The sequence below is a fragment of the Mus pahari genome, chromosome 8 (assembly GCF_900095145.1).
Source record: "Mus pahari chromosome 8, PAHARI_EIJ_v1.1, whole genome shotgun sequence".
In the NCBI taxonomy this organism is placed as follows: Eukaryota; Metazoa; Chordata; class Mammalia; order Rodentia; family Muridae; genus Mus; species Mus pahari.
Window position 1 is genome coordinate 9,373,671 of NC_034597.1, and position 13,924 is coordinate 9,387,594.

A 13,924-nucleotide genomic window follows, 5' to 3' on the forward strand; every position below is an offset into this window, starting at 1 on the left:
CTTTTGATGTTGTTGTTGTTATAGTTCACTTTTAGTATGTGTTTTTCTTGAGAAAGAATTTAAGAAAATACATAGCTCAGAATTATACTAGAAGTATAACGTCCCGAGATTCTGGGTTTCCCAGGGGCCTCTTGAATTCCCCTTTCTACTTATTACAGAGCTGTTCACAAGGCTTGCCCCTTATAAGACCTGGGCCCAGCCAGGCTTTTCCTTGCAGCCACCAGGGGGCTGTCTGGTTAGGAACTGGGTAGAAAAAGCTGCAGCTTTCCTCCAAACCAACCAAAACATCCCAAGGCAGCTTTGGAGCAAAGCCCAGGAACTCGCCTGCAAAACAACCTTCACTCTAGAGCCGGCAAGTTCTTGGTGAGGCTTCATTCCGGGCGAGGAATAAAACACGGATTCCTTACAAAGAATTCAAAGGGCAGCCGAGTCTGTGCTGGCCGCCGGGAAAGGCACCGTTCTAGCAGCTGCTTTCTCTCCTCAGTCCTGCTTCTGATTCGCCACAGTTGTTAGTGCTGTGACCCGAGGTGTGTTGGCCTTTCTCCTTTCTCCTTTCCTGTGGACTGCCCAAATAACCCCCCCCGGGGGGGGGACCTTATCACCGGTGGGGAATCTAGAAAACTCTTTTTAAAAAATCTAGACATCGTTCCCTCCGTTGAGATAGCCACTCAGTACACTATACCTTGTTACAAGAGTATGTTGAAGAAAGATTTTCAAGGTATTTTTTTTTTTTAAACAGTGTTCATAAGAACATAATTGTATTCGGTCCTTAATCAAAGTAGTTTTCGTCGCAGTTGTTAATATCCCACTGGCTGCGAATTCTCTGAGCACTCTGCATTTTTCCAATAAAACCTACCTCCAAGTCGCAGCTGGAAGACGGCCTGGGTCATCTGGAGCAGCACACTGTCGCCCGCTCTGTTTTTTCCCAACCTGACCTTCGGAACTTGAGGTATGGACATTTCAGCACTATGCTTGCAAGTGCAGAACCCTTCCAGGGTAGAGATTATTTTCGTCTTCTGGCTTTATATTTATATTTCTAGGACAGAGGCGAAATAACGAGGTGTCCCTTTAAATCTTACTTGTAGAACCAACCGGGAATACACTTAGTGAGGTGTTGGGGGGGGGGGCACTTCTCATTTAGGGCAAGCAAGGCATTGCCCATTGGTGTGGGGGAGCAGAGCGTCCAGAGTCACAGGAAGATCTGAGCGCCCCGTGGTTCCACGCGCACCACAAGTGGTTTGGGGGCGGAAGGAGGAGCGCGGTGACACCTGCCGCGCCTGTCGGGCAACACAGAGGGTTGTGCCCCTGGAGATCCCCTCTATCTCCTGTCATTCATACCCTACCCCACCCCCTATCACACTCCTGCCTCTTCAACTAAAAGAATGATGGCTCAACTGGAACCTCCACGCTCCTGCAGTGGACGCGTGTCCACCAGACCCGCAGCTACGTGACCCCGGGGAGGGTGGCGCACAAGGTGCCGTTACCGCGGGGTCGTGGCGGGGGACACTTGCACCTAAGTGGCAGGTGCGCAGGGCACTCGAGTGGACGGTTGCTCGGGCCGTGGCAGGGTGCACAGCCCGGAGGCCATTTCGTCGCTGAGACTCTGGCGGAGCCAGGGTGGCCTGAGCCTGCCGCAGCTGCCGTGAGAATCGGACCGGCTAGAGGACAAGAAGGGAAGAACGGCCGGCGGTTCGCCAACCGCGGTGGAGCTGACACCCCAGTCCCTAGTAAGGCTATGGCGCCGGGTCCTCTGGAGGCAGAGACTCTGGCCCTGCACCTCGCCGCCCGCGCAGGTCGCGGCAGAGAGGTCGCCAGTGTCCTGGGACCCACGCCGCGCCCCTCGGCGTCGGCGCTGGAGGAGAGTTGACAGGTCAAGGGAGTAGGGCTCGCTCAGGAGCCCGCGCAGTACTGGACCCGTGGCGGAGGGGGCGGAGCGGGGAGGAGACTGCGGCTCGGCCGAGCACGGCGCAGCCTTGGGCGGGCGGGCGGCCGGCGTGACGCGGCGGGATTAACTTTGCATGGCTAATACGAGCACCAGAGCGGAGGCCACCGGCTGCTCGGCCGCAGCTCGCCCGCACGCCGCCTTGGGGCGCCACCGCCAGGCTCCAGCGCTCTGGTAACTTGGCGCGGCGGGGGCGCATGGTGGGCGGGTGTGGGAGGAGGTCTACAGGTCCTGCGGGCCGGGCGCGGGTGGCCAGCGCCGCGCTCTGTCCTTGAAGCGGGCCTCTGAGCCCGACTCCTCTCGGGCTCGGGCACCCCGTACAGGGACCTGAAGCCAGAACCCAACTAGGGACAAGCTCCTTCTGAAATGGAGTTTGACATCCTGGGCTCCGAACCCAGTGGAAGTTTCCATGAGGAGGAAGTTGTAGGGCATAGGGGTTCGGAAGAGGCTGACAGGCGCGGGGGTGGGAGATTTAAAGGGACTGTGGGTCTCGTGTCCCATCTTTTTGGCTCCTGCTGCACGGGAACTCCAGGCTTTGGAAAGGAGAAAGCTCCTGAATAAGCGCTGTTCAGTGCCGGTCTGCCTCTCACCCGCTCGCTCCGCGGGCTTGCTCTCTCCAGAGTTGCTCTTTTCCTTCGCTTCTTTTGACGCAGCATCTTTTGGGGTCCTGCGCGTATGCGATGATCCTGGTGGTGTCAGCGGTGCGCCCCAAGACCGGGGAAGACATCTTTGGAGGGTTTCTATTGCTAGGGTCAGTTGTCATTTTGGAGGAAGATTTCCAGTGACTACAGTAGGATTATTATTGAAGCTAATTCTTAAAGCCTTCTGGTTTGTTTTTAAGAGGGAGGGGGCGGGGTGTGCATACGTGGGTTGTTTTTGTTTTTGTTGTTAATTAAAGGCGAACTGTATAATTTGCCCCAAATGGGAATTTTTTAAAGGGTCTATTAAGCATTTCTATAGTGAGTCAAATAAAGAATACCTGGGCAGGCAGGTTCTCTCTCTATCCCATTCTGCCCTTTGCACACACATGGAGAACTCAAAGACTCTGTCGAATCAGAAAATAGCATTGCACAAATTCCTCCTCTTCGAGTGTGGTTAATCCTAGATACTAGTGATCGGTTTTAAAGACCTGTTTAAAACTGAACAAACACAACATTCTTTGTTCAATGCATGAAAAGGAGAACACAGCAAGCAATTTAGTTAATGATGACCATATTAAGTACTGTAGACACGTTGGGGAGTATCTTTATATGATTTGTCTCTGGTTTAGCATGTTTGATGATACTGTAATGAAATATCCTCACTGTGTTGCGAAGGAATAAAAATTTCTTTTTGGTAAAGAAACGTTCTGTGATTCATTCTGAATATTCTGGATGACTGATCTCCCTAATTCACTTCAGCTTGTTATTTCTCCTCTGGAAGAAGTCATGAGCTGGGAACCATTAATGAAAAAGGTGTTTGAGTGGGAAGTATTTTGAACAGGGGCAGATTTTAGAGTGTTTTCATGCTTACTGGCTGTGCTTCAATTGACCCAGGGAGAAATTAAGTAAAAAGTGCATTTGCTTGAGCCATTTTATGCGAAGAGATTAGTGAAGAACAAATTATTGCTTTCCTATGTAAAATAGATACTATTAGGATCCTATTTTTAAATAAATTCCAATTGTTTATTATATACTGGAAAAGAAAAATCTGCTTTACTTTGTGAGTAAAGGTAAATGGTACTGAACTGCTTCAGAATTGCTAATTTTTAATGAAACTATTCTTGTTGGCATTACAATGCAAAAGCTTAATCTCATTGGCATTGAGGTATTGCTATAAAAAGCAACTGGCACTAGAAGGGGGATAAATATTGCACTTCTCCCCTTCCAGCTTCTTTGTGGTAAACTTTGCATTAACAAGAAACAAACTGCAACTTCCCTGTAATCCAGCACCTCTGGAAAAGGATGATTTGTTAAACTCTTCCTATGAAGGGAAAGCTAAGGCCCACTCCTTCCCTGCCTCTTTGTAGATGCTGGATGGACCCAGCAATGGATGCTTGGAGTTACCAGCCAGCTTCTATACTTCTTGTGTAGTAAGCTTATCTTTTCCATGGAAATCAGTAGAGGTGACTGGCTTCTTTAGTCTCTTGCTCTTGTGGAGGTTACATGCCACCTTCTTAGGTAGTAGGCAGGCTTTCTTCCTGTGTTCTCTCTGAAAGATCCTCTGCTTTTTGATATGTCTTTCCCCTCAATACTGGCTGTGGTCAGAAATGTTCTTTTGTTCTGATACTTGTGAATTTCCTCTTTAACACTGAATTCTGACTATTCTAGATGACAGCATGGTGTTCAGGAGAACAGCAGTGTTGATAGCTTTTTGCACTCTTGTTCTCCCAGCAGCTGCATGAATACCTAGTACTCCATAGGCACTGGGTAAATTTTAACTGAACAAATTAGAAAAAACATTGTCCTGACCCCAATGCCTAAGTACTTCAACCATTGCCATTTTGGACATGCCTAAAATCTGGTGAGGTGTGAAAACTCTCTCTCTGTCTCTGTCTCTCTCTGTCTCTCTGTCTCTGTTTCTGTATCTGTCTCTCTCTGTCTCTCTCTGTGTCTCTCTCTGTGTCTGTCTCTGTCTGTCTCTGTCTGTCTCTGTCTCTCTCTGTCTCTCTCTGTCTCTGTCTCTGTCTCTGTCTCTCTCTCTCTCTCTCTCTCTCTCACACACACACACACACACACACACACACACACACGGAGGGGGGAATGTCAGTCTTTGCATCTCTCTCACTCTCTGTTGCTCTCTATCTGATAACAGCTGATCTACCTTTTTATATAGTTAATTCTTCAATTTCCTCCTTCCAGCCTTTGCCTTAGCTGTATCAAAATCCTCAACAGTGCCTCTACCTTACACATCTCCAGTCCCTTTGATTCCTGAAGACATTGACTTTTAGTTATCTAAGTTTAAGCTGGATCTTACTCACTCTAGATGCATGGTCAGGACCAAGAGTGAAGCTCCAGCCTGTTCATCACCTGGTGAACTCAGGGACTTCTCATACTTTGATGTCATAACAAGGTCCCTGGTTTTGGCAGTTCTGAGGGACCAAGGGCTGTCAGTGACAACATTTAGGCTACAAAACTGGTGGCAGGGGAGGAAGACATCAGACTTACTTAGTCTAACATAACTCCGAAAAGTTCTTGATCTAGAAATAACCTGCTCATTACTGTGTGCTGTTAGCCATCCAGGCTTTGCCTGGGTTTCACCGTCGTCCCCCACCTTTTTTTTTTCACTTTTATAAACATATTCTGATCCAGGAGATTATGAGGAATATTCAGTTATCTGAGTTTTCAAGTGACCAGAGTTTAGTACCTAAAGAGAGTCACTTTCAAATTATTATTCACAGCAATTTTTGCCAATTCAGAACACAGGGAAATTGTAGCTGATAATCATGGTAATTAATTTTTATAGAGAACTAAGTTTTAGACATGTGTCTGAGTAAATACATCATAAAAACCTGCAAAATAGAGCTGAAGAGCTTGGCAATTAAGAGTGCTTGCTGTTCTCAGAAGACCTGAGTTTAGTTCACAGCGCCCACATCAAGCAATTCATAATGTCTACAGTGTCTCTAGAGCATCTAACAGCCTCTTCCGGACTCCTTGGGCCTTTGTACTTGGATACACATACCCTCACACATATGCATGTATTGTAAAATAAATAATAAAAATAACCATTTAATTAAAAAAATCCTACAAAGTAATGTTAGTACTTTTAATAGTGGGAGGGAAGAAAAGATTAATGTTTTGGGAAATGAGGAAAATAGTTGGACCAAAATACAATGGGCTTACTGCTATCGTATATTTAATTTAGTGCCAAGTTTTTGTGGTAGCCAATTAATCAGAAAAAAGGGGATAGGTGGGGTAGGAGGGTCTATCTGGATTTGATATTCAGGAGAATCTATTAGATGCCATCTTCAGGATGTTTCCCATGGTACCTGACAGAATCACAGAGAATAAAGTAGACCTCTTTAATGTGGTCATATCTCTGAAAACTTTCAAGAGGAAAAAAAAATGAAGAGAACATGATGAGAAAAAGACTCCTGTGGAGATTTCTCTGTGGGGCTAAGCTGATGTGGTCCAGTGGCCCAGGTTCTGGCATATGCCTCAGTACTTACATAGAGCTCAGAAGATGAGTGGGATCAGTGACCAACATGTCCACTAAGCTGTCCATTGATATCCAGTGTCGGCCTGGATTTTGTCCCAAGCAACTGGAGAGGACAGGACAGATGGCTATTTGAACATGACCCTGTAGTGGTAGAGTTCCGGATTAGGGACTCCTAATGCTTTGTGCCTTGATCTCTGTAGATCTGCCTTTCAGGATGACATGTCTGTTTCCTTTTCTGTCCCACTTCTAAATTGTGATGAGAGTTTGTGTGTGGGGTTGCCCATCCCTAACATGGAGTGCCTAGAAAGACCTTGAAAATTGGGTACAGTTATTGGAAGAGGATAGGTCAGGGCAGCTTCTTTTTTGCTTTCAGGTCAGTATGAGGGTCATCTTTCAACATGGCTTGGCTAAAAATGAATATCTGGATTACATGAAGAGCCAGAGCATGTGACTGTTTTTGTGATTACGGCTTGAGCTTGTGTCAAAGCTGGATAAGCAATGCATGGCAAGTTAGCATGTTTGTTTGAAAGTCATTTTCATGCCTTGATTTGATTTCTCAGCCTGCAGGTATTCATATATCTGCCTTGTACCTGGGCCTGTAGCCAGTGACAGGTAGAACAGTGTGCAAAGATTAAGCCCATGTGTGCTTCAGGGTCCTCCATTGATGAAATAGACAAGCCTGTTGGGGTTTCATCTAAGATCCTTGGCTGAGGGTCAGGGGAGGATAAAGTCACTTAATTTCTAAGAGCTGCTTGTCTTGTGGTACTGTGAGAACCCCACCAGGATCCACCAACTGAATCTAAGAGCTTGAATGTACTGAGGCTAATGAATTTCTCACAGAGTATGCTCATTTTCACTTTAATTTCCAGAACTTTCTAGTGCATTATAGAACTTGAGCAGATACCACATCCAAAACAGAATCTCAATCACATGCTTTCATCTCCTTTGGGAGTCGGAGTAATGATTGCCACCAACACTAATGTTCTTGTGTCTCTAGTGCCCTGATTTTAGGGAGGCCCTAAGGCACTGTGTGTGTGCAGGCAGCTCTTGGTCAGTGAGAAGCCACTATCTATGATGAACCCTGCTAGTTGTGGTTTTTTTTTCTTTCTAAATTGATAGTCAGAGGGCTGGGATTTGAACCCAAGAGGGTTGATGAACTGTGTCTCTGGAAACATCCTATGGCCCGCCCTTTCGTCACCACAGACACATACCCTCCAAGGTGCACCAAGGTGCAGGGAATGTGTCCAATGGCCAAAGATGTTCATGACATGTTAAATCTGTACAATATGTATATCTAGACTTAAAACCCACAGTAACCATATTTGAGTCTTTGGCCAGAAAAATATAGCCTTGAATGGCTGCTAAATAATGATTACAGAAATTGACATTTATGTAGAAGTTTTTGAAAGACCAAACAGCCAGGTGCAAATTCCTGGGCTAAGTTGTAGTTTGAAAAGGTTGCTAATCTACACATCTGAATTCCATTTTATCTTCTTCATCCTGATATTTTCTACTAGTTTGCATTTTTCTGCATCCTGTTTTACTAAAAGTTGCAAATATATATACCAAACATGTTCTGCACTCAACACATGCACACATGTGTATTTGTATACTCCTAATGGAATATTGCCACCTCATGGTGGGGCACATCCAACATTTAGGGAGGATCAGCTAAACTGTTATTCATTCAAGTTTCTAGAGCCCAAAGAGGGCTCAAGGAAACCGTTGCTCTCTTCCATGGTGCAGAATTTAAGGAACTCTTGGAGCCTTGAGAAGTTAGTCTGCCTAAGTCAAAGCCTGGGGTACAGGCGAGCAAGTGGAGGCGCCTGCTGGGCTTCTCTGTTGAGGAGTTTCATGGCAGACATTGAGGAACCCAGGGAATATCCTGGCCTTTTGACAGCTGTTGCTCCTGTGCAGGCAGACTAGATCAGAGACTGCCCTCCACCATCTTAGTGGTTTCTCAGGACTGGTTTCCCAGGCTTCAGCAATGTCAGCAAAGAATGCTTGATGCTAACAACAATGCTATTTCCCGCCTTGTTCATCTTTTTCTCACATTTCTCTCCTGTATGCACCAGTGTCTCACCAACCTGCATTCCCAAGGTAACAGACTCCGTCTCTGTGTCCAGGATATGCCATGTTCTTACACACAGAGGCAAAGGCACTGCCCATGTCATGGTACGAAATGCTCACATCACAGCCCATAGATCCTGCTCTCCCTTTCAGTCCTTTCTCTGACACCTGGACATGGTGGTGGAGCCTGTCTTTTACTATTAGCCTGTTTGTTTTTTGTCAGTTGTGTCATAGGAATCCTGAGCATAGCAACTTAATATAAGTGTCCCAGAGTCTGTTTTTACACTGGTGTGTGTTACAGATGTACAAGAATAAAGAGGGTAGACAATTAAACCTGTACTATCTTCATATTCTTTGAGCGACTGCGCATTACATGCATGCATATTTAGGAAACAACGAATGGCCAGTGCTCCTCCAGAGAGTGTGAGGATCTGAGTTCTTGGTGTTGCTTTTTTGGGGGGTGGGGTGGGGTGGGGTTTCCAAGACAGGGTTTCTCTGTGAAATCCTGGCTGTCCTGGAATTCATTCTGTAGACCAGGTTGGCCTTGAACTCAGAGATCTGCCTGCCTCTGCCTCCCAAGTGCTGGGATTAAAGGAGTGCATCACCACTGCCTGGTGGTATTGTATATCTAATATCAAGCTCGTTCATTTAAGTCTTCCTACATTTCATCATGAACAGAACATTTTTACTTTTCATGAAAAAAAAAAAAACCTCTAGCAGTTTGTATGTGATACTGATTCATACCATTACAGAAGTATTTCACCGTGATTTTAGAGCCCTATTACTTAAAAAAAAATATAACCATAATAATGCACACCATCTCTTGACTTATTTTTTAATGTTTAAAATAGTAATTTGCACACATAGAGAACAGCCATCTCTACTGTATTTCCATTTTCATTACAATCCCACCCAAGTCTACCTATAATTTCTGCTATCATCCAGTACCTGAAGATTCTGACTTATTTCTCAAATGTAGCCAAAACACAGAAAACCAAACTGCAATATACACTTGTCTGATTTTTTTCCTTTAAAAAAATGAAAGACCAAAGGAATTTAATACCAAATGCCCCTTAAACATATAAAGCATGGTTTCTGAGGTTGGTTTATTCTGGATCTAGTCCTTACACAGAAGTCAACAAACACCTGCACTCCTGAGGCCTCGGAGGGTATAAAATCCCATTTATTTAGGTTTCTAATTGTATTGTATACTCTGCAGATTGTTTACTATTATTTAAAATACATTCTCATGATGGACAGAGTAGCATGCATACTTGTAATTCCACCATTTGAGATGCTGAGGCAGGAGACTCATAAGTTTGAGATCAGCCTTGACAACATCAGGCTATGTTTGTCTCAAACAAGCGAACAAACAAGCAAGCAAGCAAAGCTAACAGAAAGGAAGTAGGAGGAAGAAAGTCTGCACAGAGAAAGGGATATAGGCTCAGACTTTTGACAATTGAAGTTTCCTTACTTTAAAATATACACACACACCCGGAGTGCATTCAGTCATCCTAAATGAATTGAGCATCTACTATGTGCCAGGAGTGATAGTGGGTGTCAAAGTACCATGACAAACCGCAAAGATTTCTGCTAAGGAAATGTGCAGAGTCCCTTGGGACTGTGGAGGTTACAGTGGAGTACAGAGTGACTCAATAGCAGACAGCATTACTATTTTGGACCAGATAAGTCTTTGGTGGGGAACTGTCCTGTACACTGTGGGTTGTCAGCATCATTGCCATCTACCAACCAAAACAAGTGGTACAGGTTGTAGATGCAAAAAAAAAAAAAAAAAAAAGTTAGCCAAGTTTGTATAGTGGGCAGCAAAGTTGCTATAGTAAGGACCTCTGGTACAGAAATGAGGAGCCAGGCCTAGGTGGTGGGAGTGTGGGCATTTGTGTTCTGGCTTAACCTGTCTTCACAGAATATTCAGCCTCTGCCTCTGTCATGTGTAAAGAATCAGTATATGGTCTAAGCCCTGGCTGGCATCTTGGTTCTGTCATGTGTTAGATATTCCTAGTAATGATATGGATATAGACTTATAGTATTGGTAAGTCCTGTGATGTACTCAACGCAGGTCCAGCGGGAGTGTATAGCTAGGGATGGAGAGGGTTCTGGACAGAAAGACTGGGAGATAACACAGGAAGTGGGAACAGTGTACATTCAGAACCTGTAAGGATGCTGGTGATTGCAGGAAGGACAGTGAGAGAGGCTGCTGGGGCAGGTGCTTTCCCGCGGCTGCAGGGGCAGGTGGATGCAGATGCTTTCCCGAGGCTGCTGGGGCAGGTAGATGCAGACTCTTTCCCTAGCCAAAGACTGACTGAGCCTAGGCTTTTGCCTGCTGCCTGATGTCTTTGTAAAGTCTTAACTTTCTTCAACATATGAAGCATTTCTCATCTTAATTCTGATCAGATTTTTAGCAGGATGACTTTTTAAAAAATTTTTTATTAGATATTTTCTTCATTTACATTTCAAATGCTATCCTGAAAGTTCTCAATACCCTCCCCCCCCCGCCCTGCTCCTCTACCTACCCACTCCCACTTCTTGGCCCTGGCATTCCCCTGTACTGGGGCATATAATCTTTGCAAGACCAAGGGGCCTCTCTTCCCAATGATGGCCGACTAGGCCATCTTCTGCTACATATGCAGCTAGAGACACGAGCTCTGGGGGTACTGGTTCATTCATATTATTGTTCCTCCTATAGGGTTACAGAGCCCTTCAGCTCCTTGGGTACTTTCTCTAGCTCCTCCATTGGGGGCTTTGTGTTCCATCCAATAGATGACTGTGAGCATCTACTTCTGTATTTGCCAGGCATTAGCATAGCCTCACAAGAGAAAGCTATATCAGGGTCCTGACAGCAAAATCTTGCTGTCATATACAATAGTGTCTGCGTTTGGTGGCTGATTATGAGATGGATCCTTGGGTGGGGCAGTCTCTGGATGGTCCTTCCTTCCATCTCAGCTCCAAATTTTGTCTCTGCAACTCCCTCCATGGGTATTTTGTTCCTCATTCTAAGGAGGAACGAAATATCCACACTTTGGTGTTCTTCTTGAGTTTCATGTGTTTTGCAAATTGTATCTTGGGTATTCTAAGTTTCTAGGCTAATATCTACTTATCAGTGAGTGCATATCATGTGAGTTTTTGTGATTGGGTTACTTCACTCAGGATAATATCCTCCAGATACATCCATTTGCCCAAGAATTTCATAAATCCATTGTTTTTAATAGCCGAGTAGTACTCCATTGTGTAAATGCACCTCAGTTTCTGTATCCATTACTCTGTTGAGGGACATCTCAGTTCTTTCCAGCTTCTGGCTATAATAAATAAGGCTGCTATGAACATAGTGGAGTATGTGTCCTTATTACCAGTTGGAAGATCTTCTGGGTATATGGCCAGGAGACATACTGCTGGATCCTCCAGCAGTGCTATGTCCAGTTTTCTGAGGAGCTGCCAGACTGATTTCCAGAGTGGTTGTACAAGCTTGCAATCCCACCAGCAATGGAGGAGTGCTCCTCTTTCTCCACATCCTTGCCAGCATCTGCTGTCACCTGAATTTTTGATCTTAGCCATTCTGACTGGTGTGAGGTGGAATCTCAGGGTTGTTTTGATTTGCATTTTCCTGATGATTAAGGATGTTGAACATTTTTTCAGGTGCTTCTCAGCCATTTGGTATTCCTCAGTTGAGAATTCTTTGTTTAGCTCTGTGCCCCATTTTTAATGGGGTTATTTGATTTTTCTGGAGTCCAGCTTCTTGAGTTCTTTGTATATATTGGATATTAATCCCTTATCTGATTTAGGATTGGTAAAGATCCTTTCCCAATCTGTTGATGGCCTTTTTGTCTTATTGATAGTATCTTTTTAAAATTATTATTGGATATTTTCTTTATTTACATTTCAAATGCTATCCCAAAAGTTCCCTATACCCTCCCCCCACCCCACTGACAGTGTCTTTTGCCTTACAGAAGCTTTGGAAACAAATAAAAGTAGTCTTAATAAAATGCTAATTATGGGTAAATTAGGTCATCTCATTTATCTTTAGTCCAAGAGTTGGCAAGAACTTTTTTGTAATGGTCCATAGAGTGAGTATTATCCACTTTCATATATAGTGAAAGGATGTAAGATTCTCTGTAATGATTAGTCATGAGCTCGACACTGGAGAGATGGAGATCAAGGCCTGGAGTATATGTAGGGGGATGGCCATCTCCACCAGCACCCATGGCAGTAATGGATTGCCCAGCCTTGCCACCACTCAGCCATGATACCTCTGGCTACTACTTACTGACTTTGAACTTTAGTAACAGTAATACAGTACAATGGCATAATACTGTTATAACTTACAAATTCTATAATTCTTTGAGTGGCATGAGAACAATACTCCCTAAAAATTGACCATCAGCATAATTTTGGCCTCAAAATAATCCTTGTGAAGGAGAATGTCAATATGATGATGCTCAATGGTGCATGAGTTCAGAAGAGGGCCCCTGTGTCCTGATTGTGATATGGGGAGGAGCCTCGAGACTCTGGAAATCAAAACCTAGAGATGTCCAAATCCAAATCCCTTAGAAGATATTGTCTTAGTCAGGGCTTCTGTTCTTGCACAAACATCATGACCAAGAAGCAAGTTGGGGAGGAAAGGGTTTATTCAGCTTACACTTCCACATTGCTGTTCATCACCAAAGGAAGTCATGACAGGAACTCACACAGGGCAGGAACTTGGAGGCAGGAGCTGATGCAGAGGCCATGGAGGGATGTTAATTACTGGATTTCTTCCTCTGGCTTGCTCAGCCTGCTTTCTTATAGAACCCTGGCCCACCAATCCAGGGATGACACCATCCAAAATGGGCCCTCCCCTACTAATTACTAATTGAAAAAAACGCCTTACAGCTGGATCTCATGAAGGCATTTCCTCAAGGGAGGCTCCTTTCTCTATGATAACTCCATCTTGTGTCAAGTTGATACACAAAACCAGCCAGTACAGAGATGATGAAATAAGGCTTCGCTCAGTGATGGCGAAAATATGTGCCCAACATGTGAGGAGACTTAAGTTCAGTCTCCACTGCCATTTTTCGTTTTAAAAGAAAAGTGAGTTTGGTATGCATAGACTTTCACACATGAACACACATGCACACAGGCACACCACACACACACACACACACACACACACACACACACACACTTACCCAGCAAAGGATGGGCCCTCATGCAGCTTGCCTTACACACTGGAAGTCCTAGATTTGGTCCTCAGCTTGAAAATAAAGAAAAGAGAAATCCTACGTATAGAATCAAAATTGAAAATCTTTCTGGTTCTGTCCAGTAAACACATGCCACTTCTGTGAGTGTTCCTCATCATCTGTCTACAGGGAACACTATGTGTTTAGGTCACTTAATGACATTCGTTCCTTTGCTGCTTAGCATCTAGAGCTCCTGTTTGTCAATGAGGTGTTTCTTTGTCAGATTTGAAGTTATAAGAGGGCAGGACCCGATGAGGGCTGTCCTGGTGAGGGCACACCCAGTAGGCAGGTGCTGAGTAATGTTTTCCTGGTGTTTGGGCCAACCACATGTGGGCTGTTTTCATATAATTAGGATGAATCTAATTTTAAAATGAACACCCTAGTGTCCTCAGATGACCCAGCATATACACTTACAAGGCCTGCTGGCTTGCGTTATGAATAAGCGAATAGGCTGGCTTGCAGGCCTGCAGAAAAGCTTGCCTGTTCTTTTGTGTGTGTGTGTGTGTGTGTGTGTGTGTGTGTGTGTGTGTGTGTGTGTGTGTGT

At 44.8% G+C, this 13,924-nt stretch overlaps 1 protein-coding gene across 5 annotated transcripts in view; it reads left to right on the forward strand.

Moving 5' to 3' along the window:
- The first annotated feature begins 299 nt into the window (after nt 1-299).
- The window catches only part of Thrb (thyroid hormone receptor beta), a 356,182-nt gene continuing 342,557 nt past the window's right edge, over nt 300-13,924 (forward strand). For 2 of the 5 annotated variants that reach the window (XM_029541431.1, XM_021203598.2), the window contains exon 1: nt 300-949. The gene's annotated coding sequence lies outside the window, so the exon portion shown is untranslated. Of the gene's footprint in view, nt 950-1,308; nt 1,728-2,012; nt 2,117-13,924 lie in introns of those variants that run through there. The other 3 variants (XM_029541433.1, XM_029541435.1, XM_029541432.1) reach the window with 3 other exon arrangements.